Source organism: Mustela nivalis (genome assembly GCF_964662115.1).
Source record: "Mustela nivalis genome assembly, chromosome: 7".
Classification (NCBI taxonomy): domain Eukaryota; kingdom Metazoa; phylum Chordata; class Mammalia; order Carnivora; family Mustelidae; genus Mustela; species Mustela nivalis.
Window position 1 is genome coordinate 145,637,347 of NC_139026.1, and position 24,221 is coordinate 145,661,567.

Genomic DNA, 24,221 nt, shown 5'->3' on the forward strand with positions numbered 1-24,221 from the left:
GCAACTTGCAGACCTAAGTTGAAACAACCATGTGAATGTCAAACTCGACCTACTTCCTTCGCGTAAACATGTATTTTATTGTCTTTGACCATAGACAGCTCTTGAAACAGCTTCTGTATTTCTTCCCTAGTCCTGTTTTAAGGGAAACCCAAATTGGGTGGGTGTGGCAGTCCCTCCCCAGGTACACAGGTGAAGGGACCCCAAGGACCAGGAACAGTGCAGATCTGTCTCACCCCTTGCGTCGTGGACGGTGTGGACAGTCGCCAGGAGCAAACCCTCCAGGACAGTCTGTGGACGGTGACGTACGAGTCTCTAAACGGAACCCCGGTGCTGAAGCTTGTTATATGGTAGAAGGTGTGGTTTGGGGAAAGGGAATGGCTCTCGGCAGCTCAAAGTCTGCAAGTCCTTCCTGGTCTGTCCCTTCCATGGGTGTGTGCGTGTCGTGCGTGTGTGTACTTCCCGCCCCACAGCTGTTTTGTCCGATTCCGCAAGGTGCTTGCTCAAGCACTTACCCCTCATTAGACTAATTCATCCTTCATGGAGAAGCAATTATTTCCAAAATCAAAATTCTGAGGGAATTCCAGAGATAAGAAACCACTTAGGACTCAAATATTTATAAAGCACTGGAAAAGATGAAGCCAGTTGTGTGAAATTACAGGAATTAAAATATTTGTGTAAAGCTTCTTTCTTTGTGAGTTTAATGTACTCAGGGAGTATCGGTGTTGCATCCTGAGTAGCATCAAGATGAAATCAAAAGAAAAGGAGATACAAGACTTTTGCCATTTTTTGTGGATTTTCTATGTGAAAATGTGAATTACTGGGACATAAAATATCAATAAAATCTTGTTTTTCTGTACAAATGTTGAAATAAAGGATATCTATGTATTTTTCATTGATGAAGATGGCACAGTTTCTAATCTGGCAATTAAAATGTTTCCTCTATTTCTGTGCCTTCTCTATTGCCATACAGTAGTACTTTGGCTCGTGAACTGAAATATTCACTCCATTATGCTTACGTTTCTCTCTGGCTGGTGTGATTTGCCTTTAAATTTGTTGTCCGAAGAAGGAGGAACTACCTGATTGTGTTTCAGGAGCAAGAAAGGCGATGAGCCATGGGAAAGTGTGCAGCTCTGTGTCTGTCTCGCTGAGCCGCGTACCGTCCTCAACGCTTTGGGCTGGCTGGCTGGAAGACAAAATCTGACACGCGCCAACTAAAACAATATTTAATGTTTCCACATAACGACGTTGGGATAAATGCCTTCTGTGGTGGGTTCCATGCATCGAATCTCAGGTTGATTTTCCCAGGTGTTCCCGAGGAGCTTCTGCAGCTCCCAACAGGGGCTCCGTGTTCAGGGCAGGAGCAGAGGGAGGAGTGGAGTGGTACCCGTCCCGCCCGTCCCTGCGCATCAAAGGAAAGCTTCCCCCGAAACCGCCATCAGACACGCACTAGGCTCGTGCTCTGGGCTGGGTCCCGTGGGTGGGCATCGAGCTGTAAACGAGACTGGAGAGTCAGCGTCCACCTTCTCTGTCCTTCGTCCCGGGGACGTGAAGGGCTTGGGGGCTGGAGGAGAATCGGCGCTCTGGACAACAGACTTTGCCTCGCGAGCCCTGATGCAGCAGGGGCAGGACCTCCGCGACGCCCCACTGAAGAGGCAGAGAAATGGCAGAGCACAGTCGGCGCCGGGATCCGTGGCAAAGGGCTGTGGGGTTTCCCCACCATGAAGTCCTCGACAGACGCGGGTTCTGCTCTCTGGGAGGAATGCCTCGTCCGTCTTCCTCTGGGGCCTTCAGGAGGAGCCTTCCCTCTTAGCCTCCACGGCCGCCTCCTGGGAAGGCGTTGGGAATTGTGCCCAGCTTGGGCAAGACGCACGAAAGGTGCGGATGCAGGGGTTATCTTAAGTCTCAAATAGGAAAAAGTGTTATTCGTGTTATTCCTTGAGGCTTTTAATGTCCCTGGCAAGTTTTCCCTTCAAAATTTTATATATTTGATTCACTGCAGGTGCCAGTCCCCACACCCAGCATGTACCCTAGAAGCATGTTGGCTCTGCTTCAGGTCAGCACTCGGGACCCCACGTGTTAACGTTCTGGCTGGAAGATCACGGTCCAAGCCTCGTGTGTCTGGATGCAGGGCTGGGTCCTTCCCACACATCGTGTCCCCTGCGTGAGTTCTCACGTCCTAGACACTGATCTCTGGAGTCTCTGCTTGCAGATGAGCCTGTCTCCTGGAAGTCCAGAAAACACGCAAGCAGAGGACTTGGATTCTTTTGATGACTTCCGCCATCCTGGGCAGATCAGTGGGACCCCGGTCCGTATGCATTGTCAGAGGGAGCATTTCTGTGCACGCCTGCCCCTGCACGATGCAGTCTCCATCTCTTTAACTTGTAACTCCAGAATAACCTCAACCTCACTTTTTTTTTTCTAAGATTTTATTTATTTATTTGATACAGATCACAAGCAGGCAGAGAAGCAGGCAGAGAGAGAGGAGGAAGCAGGCTCCCCGCTGAGCAGAGAGCCCGATGCGGGACTCGATCCCAGGACCCTGAGATCATGACCCGAGCTGAAGGCAGAGGCTTTAACCCACTGAGCCATCCAGGTGCCCCAAGCTCACATTTTAAAGAAGTTTTCTTATTACAGCACACTCCCCTTTTATGTTTCAATTCTGTGCTCATCAGGGTAACAAATTCTGGTTCTTGAAATAAATGAGCCCCAGACACAACCGTACTCCTGGCTTGCATCAAAATCCCATGGGAGCTGGCTGGGACTTGTGCTGGGGCTTGCCCGCACCAGTGCTTGGTAACCGGGTACGTTGTGTGTTGTCTCCTCCATCACCCGGACCTTCGCAAGATTCCACGGAACCTTTGCCTCTACGATCTCTCACCGTATTCGTGAGGCTTGGGGCAGGAGGAATGTCCATATACTCTACATCTAAATATTGAAAGTTATAAATCAAGATAACTAACTGTCCTGCGTATTCTTATTCCCCTTCCTGGACAGACACACAGCTAGAACATTTTAAAGGACAGATTTAAATGCAAATTCTCTGACCCCTTCCATTTCCATGCCAAAATGTGGCCATGAATGGGGGACCAGCCCTTGGCCCCAGTACCCGGTCCTCACCTCTGCACCCAGCCCAGGCTCCCCTTCTCTCCCCATGTCCCTAGATTTGATCAGCATCACAAAGGGCCATGTCGCCAGTATGCTCACATTCAGGTTTGAGCACGCGCAGTCCCCTGTGCCTGCTCCCAGCACCGTCCCTGATCCCCAAAGCCCGGCTGCGAGTGTGGCTGCTGGCCCCTCGTTGTGCCTCCAGAAAATGCACTGGAGGAGAAAGAGGCCGCTGCAGGTCCTACAAATGTGCCCCGGTCTCGGGGCAGGAAATGCCAGGGCTCCAGCCCCCGGCAGTGACTTTGCTTCGCGTAGAAGCAATTATCTGCAAAGGAGCCTGAGTGGGAGTCTTTACAGCCCGGCCCTCGGGGTCTGTGGTGGTTTAGGGAGGACACACAGGTACACGGAGCGTGCAATGCCCCTGGGCATCTGGAGGAGAGGGACCTCCTGGCAGCAGCCCCCACTTCCACTTCTGCTTCCACCGTGACTCAGCCACGCGGCCTGACCCCGCTGAGGGGATGCCCGGGAAGCCTGTTCTCTCTCTGGGCCCAGAGGGCGGAGGACCAGGCCGGCTGCACACACAGGATGTCTCGATCCTATGGGGCCAGGCCAACTGCCCGCCCTGCCGTGCTGTTAGAAGGGTGGCCTTTGAGGCAAATGCAAGTCCTCGAGTGGAAACGCCACAAGGAGCCACTGGACAAGCGCGTGTGCTGCCCCGTGTGCCCCACTGCTGGGTGTGCTCCCACCACCACCGTCGCCGCTACTGCTGGGTTTTTGAGTTGTTTTGTTTTGTTTTGTTTAAGACTTTATCTATTTATTTGACAGAGAGACAGTGAGAGAGAGCAGGAGAGAGAAGGTCAGAGGGAGAAGCAGACTCCACGGAACTGGGAGCCCAGTGCAGGCCTCGATCGCGTGACTCTGGGATCGTGACCTGAGCCAGCCGGGCGCCCTATTATGGGATTTTTAAGAGACTTTCCTTCACTACCTGTCTTAGCTTGGGCTGCTATAACAGAATGCCGTTGCCTACGGGGCTTGCGAACAAGGGATGTCATCCCTCCCCAACCTGAAGGTGAGCCCAGGATTCGGGCACCGGCAGACGCAGGGTCTGGGGAGGCTGACAGACAGTCTTCTCGCCGCGTCCTCGCAGGCTGGGAGGGGCGAGGGGCTCCCGCTGTCTCTCTCACGGGGACGCTAATCGCATCATGGGGTCCTGCCCTCCTGACCTCCACGCCTTCCAAAACCCCACCTCCTCACGCCGCCGGCTCGGGGGTCAATTCCAGCACGGGAATTTGGGGGCACACATAGGCAGACCACAGCAATTCCCAAGTCACATCTTGCTGAATTTTAGAGTTTCCTTGAAGCTCTCTTTTCTTACCATTTAGTTACAACTCACAGCATGAACCCTAACACCGTGAGTGTGTAGGTGAGTCTCTGCGGATCTACGTACACAGATGCAACATATGAGCCTGTTCGTAGAATCTCCCGCATCAGGAAATCAACATGTGTGCACCTGGAGAATGGATGTTTGTGCTTGGACTTTTACTGCCATGTGAATTGATTCTATCTGACCTTGGCGTGTTAGATGTCATCCTCCCAAGAATTTCTGTGCTGGGGCAACGGACGGGGGCTGGGAAGTGCACTGACCACGCACTCGGGAGCCCAGGTCCTCAGAGGCGGCTCTGCAGAGTCCACAGCCAGAGTCGGAAGTCCAACACACACTCAGGGCGGCGGGTCCTGGGTTCCTCGAGAGCCTCCGGGAGGGCGAGTGAGGTTTTCACGGTGGAGACGTCGCGGCTCACACGCAGGCCTGGGAGGAATGGAAAAGAGGGTAGTTGTGCGGCCAGAGGCGAGAGTGGCGTTGTTGGAATCTCCCAGAGGACCTCCCTGCGCGCGACGCTCCTGTCCAAACAAAGAGTCTTAACACACTGTTTAACCAGAAGGATTGTGTCTGCTCTTACCTCAGGCAGGGACCAGAGCTCAAGCAGCCTGACAATCATGGTCCAAACAGCTTCAGGCCCCACCAGCCCCACGTGGCTTCCTTCCCGGGTCGTGGTCGGGAGGAGACTGCGGGAAACGGCAGCAGGAGCTCCCAGCCTGCGTGCGGCGCTGTCCAACCCCGCCACGTGCGTGTGTGCGTCCCACCATCACGGTCAGGTCTGTGACCACGGCGATCTTACCCCCACCACGGCGCAGACTCGATGCCCCGGGCATCCTGCTGCTGAAATGTTCCCGCCACACGGCTGTACCCTCCAGAAATGCACTCAACACCTGCCGTAAGCTCCAATCCGACGTCAGGCCACGAAAATACCCTGCGCCCTGGCTCACCGCCGTTGAGAACTCCGTGCTCAGATCAGAGAGGCCAAGGCTCCTCATCGTCACCCTCCATGGTTAAGGAATGCGGAAACGGCTTGAAAGTCGTGTCTACGCCTAAAGGGAGTAAGGTGTGAACGGCGGCCCGGGCGGGAGAGGAAGAGAGGGAGCTGAGCGCCGTGGCAGACTCAGACGGCCGCGTGACAAGCGCTGCCATTCACGTCTGGACCTAACACGGGGACACACGGCAGCCGGCACAGCTTCACTGAGATTGTGTGTGTGTGTGTGTGTGTGTGTGCGTGTGCGTGTGCGTGTAGAGGTGGGGCAGGATTACAGGTTATGTCCTGACGGGGGTTCTCTAGTGTGGAGAAAAAACAGACGACACAAACAGGGAACTGTCTCACAGCCGTGTTTGCGATGACCCACGTGGACGCAGGACTCGGTGCCGGACCGGAGCAGAGTCGCTTCCAGCATCCGGACGGAAATGGCAGCGCGTGTAGACAGGCGGACGGAAAGCCTCTGAAAGGCCTTTCTGCTCGCTCTGTTTTCTGAGTGAGGATCTCGGAGCTGAGCAGCCGGCGGTGAGGACACGGAGAGATGCTGGGAGTGAGCCGGCCGGGGTGTGGCCGCAGGCTCCACGGTGGGCCGGCAGCCACGGGTGGGATGGGAGACCCCTGCGTCGACGCTGGGGCTCCCTCCAGCCATGGGCACACCCAGGCCCGGGGTAGGTGGGGAGTGAGCTCTTCTCGGCGGCGGGGCTGGTCGGTGTGGACGGGACGGTGGGCGCGTGTGCGTGTGGGAGAGCGGAGACGCAGCAGGGGAGTGTGAGGAGGAGGCGTGAGTCTCAGTGAGCCAGAAGGGAAGGGAAAGGGGGAGCAGGAAGGGTGGGGCTCCACATTGCCAAGGTCATCCGGGTCACATGGAGACATTAGGGAGCGGCTGTACCGTCCCATGACATGTGCAGGCGGGAAAGGAGGCTATGGCACCTGGGACGCGCCCCCACGGCCCCCTGTGCCTCCCCCATGCCTGGTGGCCGCGCCACGGAGAACCCCACAGAGAGCGGCCGGGGAAGACGTGGAGCGGAGGGAACAGAAGCTTCGGCGGCCCAGAGCACATGCTCCCACATTGCCCCGTGAGTAAGACACGTGTGTTTACACGATAAAGAGCTCTGTGTGCTTCCACAGGTCGATGCATGTCTGGGTCTACTCCCACCGACAGCACATGTCCTGCGCGCGGACACAGACGATACAAAATGTTGCCGAAGAGCCTAGGGCCTCCTTTCGTCGTCCGATGGGAGGAGGGTGCACGTGTGCAGCCTTGAAGTTATTCCTGATGTACACGGACGGTCTGCAGGTGTGGCCGGGCCAGGGACACTGCCCCTTCTGGGCCCCACCCCACAGTGGTCCCTGTGGGCTCTGGTGTCCCTCATGGGGTAAACGTGCAGTGGGGGTCACGATGCAAGACGGGCACCTCAGCGGTCGCCAGTGCTCACTGTTCCGGGACTGAGAGTCAGCGGCCTGCGGCGCATGTGCCAGCAGCCAGAGGGGGAGTGAGGGGGGAGGTGGGGGGTCAGGGGTCAGAGAGGGGGAGGGGGGCACAGGGCAGGGAGAACACGGTGGGGGAGCAGGGAAGGGGTAGGAGGGACACGGGGGGGCGGGACGGACAGGGAGAAGGTGGGGACACAGGAAGAACAGGCAGTGGGTAGGGAGGATCAGGGAGGGGGCACAAGGGCGGGTTCTGGGTGCACCAGCTCCAAGGTCTCCGCCTTCTGCAGGGAGACCCAGTGTCCCCAGGGTGAAGGCCGTCTTTACTCCGAGACAGAGAAACTGTTCCCCTGTCACTTGCCGTCACAGGAGTCCTACAAATGCAGCCCATTTACTAAGGAAACAAAAACAGAGGTGTCACAACACTCAGAGAAGAAAAATCCTCTCAGAGATTTAAGCCCTCTTAAATCAGAGCAGATAGCCGGCTGATGAAAATGAAAAATCAGTTTCTAAAAATTCATTTTTATGAAGACAGTGTTAAGGTTCTCCCAGTGTCTCTTGACATTCCCGTGAGGCCAGGGCCTGCGCGGGCTGAGCCGGACCCCAGCGCCGAGTTCGCACGTCGGTGCTCCCGAAGGTGCAGCTGGCCCTCGAGAGCCAGCACAGGCCGTCGCCACAGGTAGACCCGCGCACGCCCAGCGTCCAGCCCGCACGCAGGTGCACACACATCCCCGGGAAATGTGTGAGGGGTTCGGGTTCCTGGGGAGCCCAGAGAACGGTGTTCCCTGAGGCCTTTCAGAACCTTCTGTCAAGGAAGTCGGTGGGCCGTGTAGCCAATGGAAGCAGGTGTAAGCATGGGTCTGCACAGCCCCAGACGGGGGCCTCCGGACCAGCACCGCAGGAAGTCTCCAACCACAGGCACCATACTCCGGGCCAATAGCTAAGCCGCGTCATCTCCTCCCTGGCCAGCGGCCGGCCCCAGGATGCCGGACGCCCCTGCAGGAGCAGTGTGCACTGAGGGCTCACTTTTCTGTGTCCACTGATGGCATCAGGAGGTGCCCAGCTCTCTGCACAGGCTCTTCTGGGTGTGTCTGCGGGGCTGCATCAGTGGATTCAGTGAAGCAGACCCCCTCCCCCATGCAGGGGCTTCATCCCGTCCACGGCCGGCCTGGACAGAACCAAGGAGAGGCAGGAGGGACTTGCGCACGTGCACACACACACACACACACACACACACACAGAGCCTTCTGCGCAACCACGTGCACTGGGACTTACGCCATCGGCTGGCCCGGATCTCGGGCCTCCAGCCAGGAGCAGTCACACCACTGGCGTTCTGGGGTCTCCAGCCTGCCCAGGGAACCTTGCTAGAAAAACACTCTGGCTCGCCTGAGCGTGTGACACAGGATATTTACCCCACACTCGGACAGGTGTCACCTCAAGAGTCCAGCCAAGGAAAGGAGCTGGTGTGTCTGGGAGCCTGCACTAGGCACACAGACGTTGGAATGTCGTGGGCCTTCTCGGTAACACCCCCTTCTCACGCAGAAGGAAAAATGACCAAATGTGCACTTACTTAATTGCAAGGAAAGGCCCCAGGAAAGCTGTTCCTGTGAGAGTTCACCCCTCCGGGGAGTTTCACGGTCCGTGTCGCACACCTCCGAGGTTTTGCATGCGGTTCCTTCATTCCCTCCCTGCTCTGACTTTGTTGGGATGAACGACGACATTTGCCCTTGGGCGGGGTTTGGTTTGAGTATTGCCGTAACCTAACGCACCTCACTGCAAGGATTTTTGGAGTCTCTTCACGGAATACTTTGATTAAACAGTTCCTACTCTTTAGACTGAAATGCAACAGAAAAAATCAGACTTCCTATTTCTGAATAATCATAATACCAACAACAGTAATGGTGAGGAACATGCTCCTGTTGCAGGATACTCGGAAAGCATAGCGTTACCTCCCGTGGGTTGCACACGCCTCCCCCCACGTGGGCAGAGATGCCGCCCTGGGATTTCGGGGGGCCGCTGATGCCGGAAGGCTCGCATCCTGGGCTCACGTGGCAGCGACTCCGCTCTGTCAACGGGATCCCACCTGCTGCCCAGGGTGTTGCTGCATCAGGAAATGGTGTCGGAAGAGCCACTCTGTGTCGCGGCTTGTCATTCGGATTACCCGTGTATTGAAGTGACATGTCCCCCAACTATAATGAAAGGCCGCAGGCTGAGTGGCTCAAGCCCTAGACAGTGATTTCTCACAGCTCCGAAGGCTGGGAAGTCCTAGGTCAAGGTGCCTGCAGATTCGGGTCCCGGTGAGACCGTCTCCCCAGCGTGCAGGCGGCTGGCTTCCCGCTGCGACCTCGCTCCAAGAGGAGAGTGAGCTGCAGCCTCATCCTCGTCTTCCCGGGCCACCAACCCATCGTGGGGGCCCTGCCTTCATGGCTTCGCCCAATCCTACACTCCTGCCAGTGATGCCCTTCCGAACCCCATCACGGGGTAGGGGTTAGACTCCCACACAGGAATCTTGGCGCTGGGGAATCGCGCTCTCAGCCTAAAACAAGTGAGATCGCACTTTCCTCTTACGGATTTTAGTGGTAGATTTGGAGAGGACAATTTGGAGGTTCTGCAAGCCTGCCCTGGGTGATTACAATATGCCCTCGGCGCTCGGTGCTAACCTCGAGGTATCGGCATGCACGGTAAACCGCCTGCTGTGTTCGGGAACCGGGACAAACGGGGTTTGCGCCCGGGCGCCCAGGAAGCAGGGTCACCACAGACTGCTGTCCAGCAGGGCGAGGAGGTGTCCTGTGCCCCGAGGAAAACCCAGCACAACTCCTCGGGCTGAGGGAAGGCAGAATTCAGGATCACAAGCACCGTTTCCGAAGCGGGAGTCGGTGCTAACGGACTCCGGCTGAGTGATGGGGACGGTCCGCGGGAGGCTTCGCAGGCACCAGACAAACCCTAAGGCCTTTAAAATAACCATCTGAACGCACTATGGAGATGAAAAACAAACACAGGGTTGACTTTCCAAACCTGAGCATAACCGACCAAGCCAGTCCCTCCCGCGCGGACACTGGGCTGCAGATTTGAGAAGAAACCGTGAGCCGGGCTTCATCAGTTTTCTTGGTCTCCTGTGGCTTTTCTCAATTCTGGAAATTTAGTTTAAACACAGTGTATACGACCACAATGTCTTCATCTGCACAGCCGCGGGGGTGGTCCCCGGTCTGGGCTCCCGTGAGCAGAGCCGCCGGGAGCACGGGCGCGCAGAGCCTTCCGGGTGCTGACGTCCCTTCTGCGGGATGTGCGCCCCGTCGTGCGATTGCTGGGCCGTAGGGCGGCTCTGGTTTTAACGTTCTGTGGACGCTCCGTACTGGTTTCCAGAGGGCCGGCCCCAGCTTGCATTCCCAGCAGCAGGGCAGGAGGTTCCCCTTTCTCCACATCCTCACTGGCACCTGTCGTTTCTTTAGTAATAGCCGCTGGGACTGAGGTGAGGGGCTCTATCTGCAACGCAGCGGTGCTCAGCCTGCTGCTAACACTGTCGCGAACACGGCTCGTCTGCAGCAGCACAAACGGGCCTGGAGGACGTCATGCTAAGTGACACAAGTCAGGGATGAAGGAAAAAAGAAAGAAGTGCTCTCAACCTGGCATCTAAAAACTCAAATCCGAGGAAGCAGGGCAGAGAAGGCTGGTTACTAGGGCGAGGAGGCGGGGTATGGGGAGGTGGGCACGAGTTTCCAGCTCTGCAGGATGAGGGGGCCCAGGGATCTCACGCACAACAGCAGGACGGCGGCTGGCAATCCTGTACCGAAAGCTGGAAATGTCAGGTGCGCTCAACCCATACACAAGAAGTGTATGTCAGTGCATCACGCTGTACACTTAACTCTACAGCTTTTATCGAAAAGTGAAATGCAGTGAGCATCTGCCTTCAGCTCAGGTCATGATCTCAGGGTCCTGGGATCGAGTCCCATGTCGGGCTCCCTGCTCAGCAGAGAGCCTGCCTCTTTCTCTCTCCCTCTGCCCCTTCCTCCTGCTCACTCTCCCCTCTCTGTCTCTCCAGATAAATAAATAAAATCTCTTAAAAAAATAAAATATAGTAGAGCAATTTTACAAGGGCAACAGAAAAAGAAAATAAAAGAGTGTTAATAGCTAAACAATTAACTACATTTTAAATGCATTCCTTGGTCCTTTGATAGCAATAATTTGTTTTAGTTTAGATTACATTTTCCAATTTAATGGAGAAGAAAATTCAGATTTTGCAAGGGCAATGTATGTTGATGATATTCCTGAAGAATCTTGCCAAGATTTCTGGGGAGAAGAGAAATTACACATATCAAAGCAATCCACGTTTCCTTGAGTGGAAATCCTGGTGAAAGCTTTCCTTTCGTATTTGTCTCTACTCGTGGCTGTGCAGATCGGAGTCTCCTGATGTAATCAGAGCTATTCTGCGTCAGTGTCCCGGAGCGAGCAGAAGTCACAGGAGCAGCCCTGGACGAGGGTGTGCGGGGGGAGGTGGCGCTTCCCGGCCCTGCCTCTCCCTCGAGTCACTCCCCTGCCCAAACTTGCGCAGCCCAGCGGTAACTGCGTGTCGACGTGCACTGAGTTACGCCTCCGGCCCCGTTTCTGTGTGGAGCTCCAGATGCACGTCCTGTTACAAACCCAACATTCCCGTCTGGACTTGGGCAGAAGCTTCAGATCCGCGCACTCCGAAGGGAAGCTCTCTCCTCTTTTCCGCTTGCTCTGCCCCGTTGTTAGCGTCCTGGTTCTTCGAGTTCGACCTTTACATTCCCTGAGCCTCCCTCACCCCAAACAAAAATCTGTTTTCTTTCTTTCTCTCACAATCTTTCAGGAAAGACTCTTTTGCTTGCTCTTCAGCATATGCCCAGAATCTGGTCACTGATCTAAACGCCACTGTCCTGTGTCAGCGGAGGGGCTGCAGCAGCTTCTCCGGATGGTCCTTCTCCCGCTGACCACGCATTCTCTCCAGACAGCAGCCAGGGTGGTCACAATGGCCCCCATGTTGTCTTCAGGATGGACCAGTGGCCGCCCGGGTCACCTTGCCCTGCCGACTGTCCTCGGAGCCCATCTCCTGGTGCTCTTGTGTGCCCTGCTTCCCTGCTGTTCCTCAAACACACCAGAACCTTTCCCTCCGGCCCGCCTGTGTGGCTGGGCTGTGTCCTGTTCCGGGAACCCCTCCTTCCAGATGTCCAGTGGTTGATTCCCTTCCCTTCGTTAAATCTTTCAAGTCACAACTTCCCAGGAGTCCCATGCTAACCATGCTACTTAATACGAAGATGTTCCTTTTCCCAACGCTACATCCCTAATCCTTCCGACTTTACTCTGCTTTAATTTTGCATGACACTTCGACTGTTCTAACATCGTTTACAAGTGACGTATCGATCACATGCAGCATCCGTTACATGTCTGCCCTCCTAAAATACAACGTTCTTGGAGAGCTCAGGCCTTTTATGATAATTTCACCAATACTGCTCAAATGCTTAAGACAACGTTCAGTGCACTGGAAGAGCTCAGCAAATACATTTGTAGAAGAGGATTGGCAAAATGAGCAAATGAGTGGATTTGTCTAGAATTAGCGGTCTCACTCAGATGACTTCTCTTTCTTCCAAGTAAAGAAAGAAATAAAAAAATATAATTAACTGAAAACACGTTTAGGCCTAACAAAATAGGTAAGCGATTTGAAAATTTTAAGGAAAATACAATAAAAGCATAGGTTTTTACAGCCATATTTAGTATGGCCCCATGTTCACAAGCTCTAAACGTCATAAGGAAAATTTCAGATTGGTTAAACCATGAGGAGGTGTCATGGCACGACCATGTCGAGGTTTGGATGACCTGAAGTAGGGCAAGCTTCAACATTAACAACCACACATAGAACTTTAAAATTCTGTTGGTGCGGCTAAATCCTCAACCCATAAACATCCGTAATTATGGTTGAACCTAACCTCAATCTACCATCTTTAACTCTGGTATTCATTTAGGAGTTTTTCAATAAGCTTCCTGTTTTAGAATAGTTTTATATCTATTTAATTAATTTATTTAGTAGGATTAAATAATCCTATTTATTTAATAGGATTATTGTGGCTATATTATGGAGTCTTCATGCACCCTACAGCCAGATTCCTCTGTTGTTAACATCTATGTTAGCAGGTACACCTGCTAAAATTAGGTAACAAAAATTAATATATTATTATTCAATGATGTTAGTGATTTATTCAAATTACCTCTGTTCATTCATAATTTCCTTTTTCTGTCCCTGGTTCCCACCCAGGACAGCACCCACATTTCCAAGTTGCATGGCAGTTTCTCGGACTTTCCTTGATTTGGACAACCTTGACAGTTTGGAGGAATGCTGGCCAGTTCTTCTGTTGGAATCTGTCTGATGTTTCCCAAGGTTAGACCAGGGCAACGCTCAGGGAGGTAATCGCAATGGTAAAGGGCTGACGTCATCATCTTGCCTATTTCCTTCCCCAAACTGGAGCCCTTCCTTCTTGGATCCCTGTTCTTTTCTGTGGAGAATGGTATTAGAGACCAAGATCTGGGAGCCGGGGTGCTCGCTGCTACTGGCATCCTGACTTCTAGGCCTTCAGCTGACAAAGCAGGGAGCTAAGTCTCTCTACGACCCCGGAACACACACATATCTAACCATTTTGATTTATAAACACCTGTGTGCACACTAAGCTAAACGAGTGTTCATACTGACATCTGCAACTTCATTGGTTGCCACATGGATCGTTCTGGCTCTTCCCCTGTCTTACCTGTAACTTCCCACTCTAACACTGGAAGCCTGGCTCGTACCCTCCCCCAACCACATACTTCCCCCTTCAATTCCAGCATGCGTGGATAGTGTTTCCTGAACTGTTCATCCCTGTTCTCATGGGAAAGAACTTCCCAGAGTGCAGACTTTATGCCTAGCTCCTTTTGCCTTTACTCGCATGAACCCCACACTTTTCCAAAGCTGCCAAGATCACATCACTTCCCCCACAAACACAATGCTGTTTTATGCCTTGTAACTCCTCTAGACTTGCTACCTTCTACAATCTACCCACCCCTTCCTAAATGATTTTTTATTTGCACTCATTAAGATTTGCTCTTGCTGCTTTATAGTTCTATGAATTTTCCAAGTGCTCCTCTACATCTTGAATTCATCATTACGGCGACCTGCAAAATGGTTCACCCACAATTTTCCCCCGTGCTTCACCCATCCATCTCAGAACCCCTACAAACACGGATATATTTTTTTCCATCATTATAGTTTTACCTTTTAGAATGACATACAATTGGAAACATCAGTATGTGTCTTTTTAAAGATTGGCTTCTTTCACTTAGAAATAGGCATTTAAGATTCATTATTTTTTTTTTCATGGCTTGCTAGCTCATTCCTTTTTATCACTGAATAATATCCATTGTACAGACATAACACAGCTTGAAATCAACTCACTGACTGAATTCTGTTTGCTTCCTGTTTGGAGCTCTTATGAATAAAGCTTCAATAAACATTTATGTGCAGGGTTTTGTGTAGACATAAGTTTTCAAATCAGCTGGGCAAATCTCTAAGAGCCTGAGTAATGGATCATGTAAGACTCTATTCAATTTTATAAGAAACTGCAAGACTCTCTGCATTCCTTCCCGCAGTGAGCGTTCCACACCCTGACCAAGAGTCGGCATTGACAGTTTTTTAGATATCAGCCTTCTAATACATATGTCAACGGAAATATCTAATGAAATTTCTAATAGATATGCCATTGTTGTTTCAATTTGGTATTTTCTAAGCATAGGCTGGTATATGAAAGTGTTCAATCATTGTATTGTATACCTGAAACTGATATAACTCTGTTGTTAACTAGCTAGAATTAAAATAAAAATGTAAAAGAAATGGAACTCTCTAATGACAAGTGATGTTAAGCATCTTTTCATACACTTATTTTTCTTCTGTACATACATCTTCTGTAAGGAATCTGTGCAGACCTCTTGCCTATTTTTAATTGGATTATTTGTTGTAATACAGTTGAAGTTTAATTACTGGTATAATTTGAACATATGTCCTTTATCAGATTTTTCTTCTGCAAAGATTTTTTCCAAGCCTGCTGCTGTCTTTCCATTCTCAGATACTCACCTCCTCAATGCTGACATTTTTATTTTCATTACCTAACAAATTATCAGTGTTTTCTTTCATAGATTCAGTTTTTGGTGACATGTCTAAAAAATATATCACCAGAACCAAACTCACCTAGATCTTCCCATATATATATATATATATATATATATATATATACATACATATATGATAGTATATTATAGTTTATATGCCAATTACAGTAAAATATTACTAGCCCCTAATTAAGTACATATACATATACATACATATATGAATATGTATATATATATTTTAGAGCTTTAATAATTTTGTATTTTATATTTTGGTCTTTGGTCTACTTTGAGTTAATTTTTAAGAACAGTCTATGCCCAGTTGTTTTTCTCCCCCTTATAGATGTTATTCTAATACCATTTGTTATAAACACTATGTTTCCTCTGTTAAATTGCCTTTGCTTCTCTGCAAAGGTCAGAGCTCAGTTGACTATCAACTCTATTGTGTGGGTTCATGTCCAGGCTCTCTATATTGTACCAGGGGTCTGGGGGCTCATTCTCTCAGCATTGCCCACTGCTTTGATTATGGGAGCTTCATGGTAATTGTCCAGAAAGAACTGACAATGCAGACTCTGATTATGGTAGCTTCCTGGCCCTTGGTGTGAAGCTGTCCAACCTTGGAGTTACAGAACTTTGTTCTAACACACTGGTCATTCTGGGTCACTCACCAACACTTCCTAGTTGCCTCCTGTGGCTTCTCATAGCATTTGGTCTCTTGTGAATTTTTTCTCTTGGACTGGAGCTGATCATCTGAAATACATATAAGGACAAAGTTTGTTGATTCACCTAAACATCTATTTTGAATTATTGAAGAAACTCAATTTTCTTCTTAAAAGTAAGCAAATCAGATCCCTTCTCTTCAATTACACCAGAAAGTAATGAACCTAATTAATCACCAGTTAATGTATCTTATGATCAGACTGATAAAAGTCAACATTTGTCAGGGGGGTGTTTATATGCCAATTACAGTAAAATATTACTAGCCCCTAATTAAGTTGTTTGTTTTGAATAAGCTGGGTTTGGTCTCTAGGCTTCCCTCATAAATTACTTGCACATTTGAGTCACGGAAAACCTAATCATCACTGTAACACTCAAAGAGCACACTCTCTCGCTACCATAAATACTGAAATATAAACTCTCTTTTTACCCCTGTTAAATTGTTACAGTTCCAATAATTAAGATGTAATGTTTATTTAGTGTGTTTCTTTTAATGAAAACTTAGATCCCATTAATAACTTAAATACTGTAATTTTAAGAAATGTGTTCAGGATGCCATCATAATATTTTAACTAGTATCTCTTTGTTATTATACTTATTATTTTGGAAACCACATATTCGTTATTTGCATAATAATGAATTAGATTGTATCCCAAAATAATGGTATTCTTGGTTACCACTCCTTGGAAATCTTTATCTAGGAAACTATTATAATTAAGAATTTGGTAATCCGGAGGGAGGAGTCAAGATGGCGGAGAAGTAGCAAGCTGAGACTGCTTCAGCTAGCCGGAGATCAGCTAGATAGCTTATCTAAAGACTGCAAACACCTGAAAATCCATCGGCAGATCGAAGAGAAGAAGAACAGCAATTCTGGAAACAGAAAAACAACCACTCTCTGAAAGGTAGGACCGGCGGAGAAGTGAATCCAAAGCGAGGGGAAGATAGACCCCGGGGGGAGGGGCCGGCTCCCGGCAAGCGGCAGAGCAACCGCGCACAAAATCAGGACTTTTAAAAGTCTGTTCCGCTGAGGGACATCAGTCCAGAGGCTAAACCGGGGCGAAGCCCACGCGGGGTCAGCGTGGCCTCAGGTCCCGCAGGGTCACAGAAGGATCGGGGGTGTCTGAGTGTCGCAGAGCTTGCGGGTATTGGAACGGGAAAGCCGGCTACAGAGACAGAGCCGACAGTAAGCTCGCAGCTCGTGTTACCTTGAACCGGTCGCAGGCTCGGTGAGCTCGGAGCGCGGCCGGAGGTCAGGCCGACGGGAGTAACTGGGCGCTGTTCTCTGAGGGCGCACTGAAGAGTGGGGCCCTGGGCTCTCGGCTCCTCCGGGCCGGAGACCAGGAGGCCGCCATTTGTGTTCCCGTCCTCCGGAACTCTACGGAAAGCGCTCAGGGAACAAAAGCTCCTGAAAGCAAACCCGAGCGGATTACTCACCCCGGCCCTGGGTAAGGGCGGTGTAATTCCGCCTGGGGCAAAGACACTTGAGAATCACTACAACAGGCCCCTCCCCCAGAAGATCAACAAGAAATCCAGCCGACACCAAGTTCACCTACCAAGGAGTGCGGTTTCAATACCAAGGAGAGCAGCAGAATTCCAGAGGAGGAGAAAGCCAAGCACGGAACTCATGGCTTTTTTCCTGTGATTTTTTTTTAGTCTTGCAGTTAATTTAATTTTTTCTTTTTCATTTTTTTTTTCTTTTTTTCTTTTTCTTCTCGCCTTCGGGTAAAATTTTTTTTTTTTAACTGTTACCTTTTTCTTTTTTAACGATTTTTTACTAGTTTATCTAATATATATATTTTTTCTTTTTTACATTTTTCTCAGGTGTTTTCTTTTTTTTAAAAAAAATTTTTTTTTCTTTTCTTTTTTTTTTCTTTCTTCCTTTTTGAACCACTTTTTATCCCCTTTCTCCCCACTCATGATTTTGGATCTCTTCTAATTTAGTTAAAGCATATTTTCCTGGGGTTGTTGCCACCCTTTTAGTATTTTACTTGCCCCTTCATTTACTCTTATCTGTCCAAAATGACAAGACGTAAAAATTCAACGCAAAAAAAAGAACAAGAGGCAGTACCAAAGGCTAGGGACCTAATCAATACAGACATCGGTAATATGTCAGATCTAGAGTTCAGAATGACAATTCTCAAGCTTCTAGCCGGGCTCGAAAAAGGCATGGAAGATATTAGAGAAACCCTCTCGAGAGATATAAAAGCCCTTTCTGGAGAAATAAAAGAACTAAAATCTAACCAAGTTGAAATCAAAAAAGCTATTAATGAGGTGCAATCAAAAATGGAGGCTCTCACTGCTAGGATAAATGAGGCAGAAGAAAGAATTAGTGATATAGAAGACCAAATGACAGAGAATAAAGAAGCTGAGCAAAAGAGGGACAAACAGCTACTGGACCACGAGGGGAGAATTCGAGAATTAAGTGACACCATAAGATGAAACAACATTAGAATAATTGGGATTCCAGAAGAAGAAGAAAGAGAGAGGGGAGCAGAAGGTATACTGGAGAGAATTATTGGGGAGAATTTCCCCAATATGGCAAAGGGAACGAGCATCAAAATTCAGGAGGTTCAGAGAATGCCCCTCAAAATCAATAAGAATAGGCCCACACCCCGTCACCTAATAGTAAAATTTACAAGTCTCAGTGACAAAGAGAAAATCCTGAAAGCAGCCCGGGAAAAGAAGTCTGTAACATACAATGGTAAAAATATTAGATTGGCAGCTGACTTATCCACAGAGACCTGGCAGGCCAGAAAGAGCTGGCATGATATTTTTAGAGCACTAAACGAGAAAAACATGCAGCCCAGAATACTATATCCAGCTAGGCTATCATTGAAAATAGAAGGAGAGATTAAAAGCTTCCAGGACAAACAACAACTGAAAGAATTTGCAAATACCAAACCAGCTCTACAGGAAATATTGAAAGGGGTCCTCTAAGCAAAGAGAGAGCCTACAAGTGGTAGATCAGAAAGGAACAGAGACCATATACAATAACAGTCACCTTACAGGCAATACAATGGCACTAAATTCATATCTCTCAATAGTTACCCTGAATGTGAATGGGCTAAATGCCCCTGTCAAAAGACACAGGGTATCAGAATGGAAAAAAAAACAAAACCCATCTATATGTTGCCTCCAAGAAACTCATTTTAAGCCCGAAGACACCTCCAGATTTAAAGTGAGGGGGTGGAAAAGAATTTACCATGCTAATGGACATCAGAAGAAAGCAGGAGTGGCAATCCTTATATCAGATCAATTAGATTTTAAGCCAAAGACTATAATAAGAGATGAGGAAGGACACTATATCATACTCAAAGGGTCTGTCCAACAAGAAGATTTAACAATTTTAAATATCTATGCCCCCAACGTGGGAGCAGCCAACTATATAAACCAATTAATAACAAAATCAAAGAAACACATCAACAACAATACAATAATAGTAGGGGACTTTAACACTCCCCTCACTGAAATGGACAGGTCATCCAAGCAAAAGATCAGCAAGGAAATAAAGGCCTTAAACGACACACTGGACCAGATGGACATCACAGATATATTCAGAACATTTCATCCCAAAGCAACAGAATACACATTCTTCTCTAGTGCACATGGAACATTCTCCAGAATAGATCACATCCTTGGTCCTAAATCAGGACTCAACCGGTATCAAAAGATTGGGATCATTCCCTGCATATTTTCAGACCACAATGCTCTAAAGCTAGAACTCAACCACAAAAGGAAGTTTGGAAAGAACCCAAATACATGGAGACTAAACAGTATCCTTCTAAAGAATGAATGGGTCAACCGGGAAATTAAAGAAGAATTGAAAAAAATCATGGAAACAAATGATAATGAAAATACAACAGTTCAAAATCTGTGGGACACAATAAAGGCAGTCCTGAGAGGAAAATATATAGCAGTACAAGCCTTTCTCAAGAAACAAGAAAGGTCTCAGGTACACAACCTAACCCTACACCTAAAGGAGCTGGAGAAAGAACAAGAAAGAAACCCTAAGCCCAGCAGGAGAAGAGAAATCATAAAGATCAGAGCAGAAATCAATGAAATAGAAACCAAAAAAACAATAGAAAAAATCAACGAAAGTAGGAGCTGGTTCTTTGAAAGAATTAATAAAATTGATAAACCCCTGGCCCGACTTATCAAAAAGAAAAGAGAAAGGACCCAAATAAATAAAATCATGAATGAAAGAGGAGAGATCACAACTAACACCAAAGAAATACAAATTATTATAAGAACATACTATGAGCAACTCTACGGCAATAAATTTGACAATCTGGAAGAAATGGATGCATTCCTAGAAACATATAAACTACCACAACTGAACCAGGAAGAAATAGAAAGCCTGAACAGACCCATAACCAGTAAGGAGATTGAAACAGTCATTAAAAATCTCCAAACAAACAAAAGCCCAGGGCCAGATGGCTTCCCGGGGGAATTCTACCAAACATTTAAAGAAGAACTAATTCCTATTCTCCTGAAACTGTTCCAAAAAATAGAAATGGAAGGAAAACTTCCAAACTCATTTTATGAGGCCAGCATCACCTTGATCCCAAAACCAGACAAGGATCCCACCAAAAAAGAGAGCTATAGACCGATATCCTTGATGAACACAGATGCGAAAATACTCAACAAAATACTAGCCAATAGGATTCAACAGTACATTAAAAAGATTATTCACCACGACCAAGTGGGATTTATTCCAGGGCTGCAAGGTTGGTTCAACATCCGCAAATCAGTCAATGTGATACAACACATCAATAAAAGAAAGAACAAGAACCATATGATACTTTCAATAGATGCTGAAAAAGCATTTGACAAGGTACAGCATCCCTTCCTGATCAAAACTCTTCAAAGTGTAGGGATAGAGGGCACATACCTCAATATCATCAAAACCATCTATGAAAAACCCACCGCAAATATCATTCTCAATGGAGAAAAACTGAAAGCTTTTCCACTAAGGTCAGGAACACGGCAGGGATGTCCATTATCACCACTGCTATTCAACATAGTACTAGAGGTCCTAGCCTCAGCAATCAGACAACAAAAGGAAATTAAAGGCATCCAAATCGGCAAAGAAGAAGTCAAATTATCACTCTTCGCAGATGATATGATACTATATGTGGAAAACCCAAAAGACTCCACTCCAAAACTGCTAGAACTTATACAGGAATTCAGTAAAGTGTCAGGATATAAAATCAATGCACAGAAATCAGTTGCATTTCTCTACACCAACAGCAAGACAGAAGAAAGAGATATTAAGGAGTCAATCCCATTTACAATTTCATCCAAAACCATAAGATACCTAGGAATAAACCTAACCAAAGAGACACAGAATCTATACTCAGAAAACTATAAAGTACTCATGAAAGAAATTGAGGAAGACACAAAGAAATGGAAAAATGTTCCATGCTCCTGGATTGGAAGAATAAATATTGTGAAAATGTCTATGCTACCTAAAGCAATCTACACATTTAATGCAATTCCTATCAAAGTACCATCCATCTTTTTCAAAGAAATGGAACAAATAATGCTAAAATTTATATGGAACCAGAAAAGACCTCGAATAGCCAAAGGGATATTGAAAAAGAAAGCCAACGTTGGTGGCATCACAATTCCGGACTTCAAGCTCTATTACAAAGCTGTCATCATCAAGACAGCATGGTACTGGCACAAAAACAGACACATAGATCAATGGAACAGAATAGAGAGCCCAGAAATAGACCCTCAAATCTATGGTCAACTCATCTTCGACAAAGCAGGAAAGAATGTCCAATGGAAAAAAGACAGCCTCTTCAATAAATGGTGCTGGGAAAATTGGACAGCCACATGCAGAAAAATGAAATTGGACCATTTCCTTACACCACACACAAAAATAGACTCAAAATGGATGAAGGACCTCAATGTGCGAAAGGAATCCATCAAAATCCTTGAGGAGAACACAGGCAGCAACCTCTTCGACCTCTGCCGCAGCAACATCTTCCTAGGAACAACGCCAAAGGCAAGGGAAGCAAGGGCAAAAATGAACTATTGGGATTTCATCAAGATCAAAAGCTTTTGCACAGCAAAGGAAACAGTGAACAAAATCAAAAGACAACTGACAGAATGGGAGAAGATATTTGCAAACGACATATCAGATAAAGGACTAGTGTCCAGAATCTATAAAGAACTTAGCAAACTCAACACCCAAAGAACAAATAATCCAATCAAGAAATGGGCAGAGGACATGAACAGACATTTCTGCAAAGAAGACATCCAGATGGCCAACAGACACATGAAAAAGTGCTCCATATCACTCGGCATCAGGGAAATACAAATCAAAACCACAATGAGATATCACCTCACACCAGTCAGAATGGCTAAAATCAACAAGTCAGGAAATGACAGATGCTGGCGAGGATGTGGAGAAAGGGGAACCCTCCTACACTGTTGGTGGGAATGCAAGCTGGTGCAGCCACTCTGGAAAACAGCATGGAGGTTCCTCAGAATGTTGAAAATAGAACTGCCCTATGACCCAGCAATTGCACTATTGGGTATTTACCCTAAAGATACAAACGTAGTGATCCAAAGGGGCACATGCACCCAAATGTTTATAGCAGCAATGTCCACAATAGCCAAACTATGGAAAGAACCTAGATGTCCATCCACAGATGAATGGATCAAGAAGATGTGGTATATATACACAATGGAATACTATGCAGCCATCAAAAGAAATGAAATCTTGCCATTTGCGACAACATGGATGGAACTAGAGCGTATCATGCTTAGCGAAATAAGTCAAGCAGAGAAAGACAACTATCATATGATCTCCCTGATATGAGGAAGTGGTGATGCAAGATGGAGGCTTAAGTGGGTAGGAGAAGAATAAATGAAACAAGATGGGATTGGGAGGGAGACAAACCATAAGTGACTCTTAATCTCACAAAACAAACTGAGGGTTGCTGGGGGGAGGGGGTTTGGGAGAAGGGGGTGGGATTATGGACATTGGGGAGGGTATGTGCTTTGGTGAGTGCTGTGAAGTGTGTAAACCTGGTGATTCACAGACCTGTACCCCTGGGGATAAAAATATATGTTTATAAAAAAAAAAAAAAAAAAAAAAAGAAAGGACCAATACCCAACTTTTGTAGCAACATGGACGGGACTGGAAGAGATTATTATGCTGAGTGAAATAAGTCAAGCAGAGAGAGTCAATTATCATATGGTTTCACTTATTTGTGGAGCATAACAAATAGCATGGAGGACATGGGGAGTTAGAGAGGAGAAGGGAGTTGGGGGAAATTGGAAGGGGAGGTGAACCATGAGAGACTATGGACTCTGAAAAACAATCTGAGGGTTTTGAAGGGGTGGGGGGTGGGAGGTTGGGGTACTAGGTGGTGGGTATTATAAAGGGCACGAATTGCATGGAGCACTGGGTGTGGTGAAAAATAATGAATACTGTTATGCTGAAAATAAAAAATAAATTAAAAAAAAAAAAAAAAAGAATTTGGTAATCCAATAATGGAATCCCCCTTTGACTTATCCATGATAATATAAATGTATTTTGAACCATGTCCTACACTTATGGAAGATATAGAGGATATTAAACAAAACTATTTTGTATGCAGGTACACACTCTATTACTTGTGCTCTGTAAACACACTGAATGTGCCCTAAATGAACAAAAGTCACACTAACCAAATTTAGAGTCTCATGTGTTTTACTTATTTTGGTTTTGTGACTTGGTGAAACTAAGACTCTGGACTTTAATTAGAAACACAGAAAATAATAATATTGTCACCCATTTCACTGTGTTGCTTTAACAGTAGACATTAGGTAAAGGACCTTGCATAGTGTCTAGCCAGGGGAAATGCTAAATTTATATTTGGTATCACCTATTGGTTTTCATTGTTAATACTGGAATTAATACCACCTTTAGTTTTTTCTTATTATTTATGACAATCCTTTCACTATCTTCTTAGGGTAAAGCAAATAAGATTTTGAAAGATGTGCATCATCTTATAAGCTCTTCCGTCCAGAGCAAAACCAGGGAATCTCTATAAGAATTGTAAGAGCTGAGGAAGTCATCCTTGTGCTGCATATTTGGGGACTGGAAAAACCGCTCATTGAAGGGAGGTCACAAAGACCCCCCTGGCACTTTTCTCTCTCTCTCTTATGGGGAAAAGAATCTATGATCTTCAGGTATAATTATCTACCTAAAAGTTCCCAAAGAATCCTTGAAAAAAATCAGTCATCTATGGACATAAACATTGTCCCTTTGAGGAGACTGATGGAACCCGTTTCAGCTAGGACAGTGGAGCAGGAGAAATGCCCTCCAGGCCCTGAAAGAAAGGCAGGCATACATGTGCGGTTGGACCCGTCTTGGCAGAAGGGTTGGGACACCAGGGAGGCAGCAGAGCCACAATCCAAGAAGGTGTGCCTTCCCAAGAGGAGAATAGACTCCACAGACTA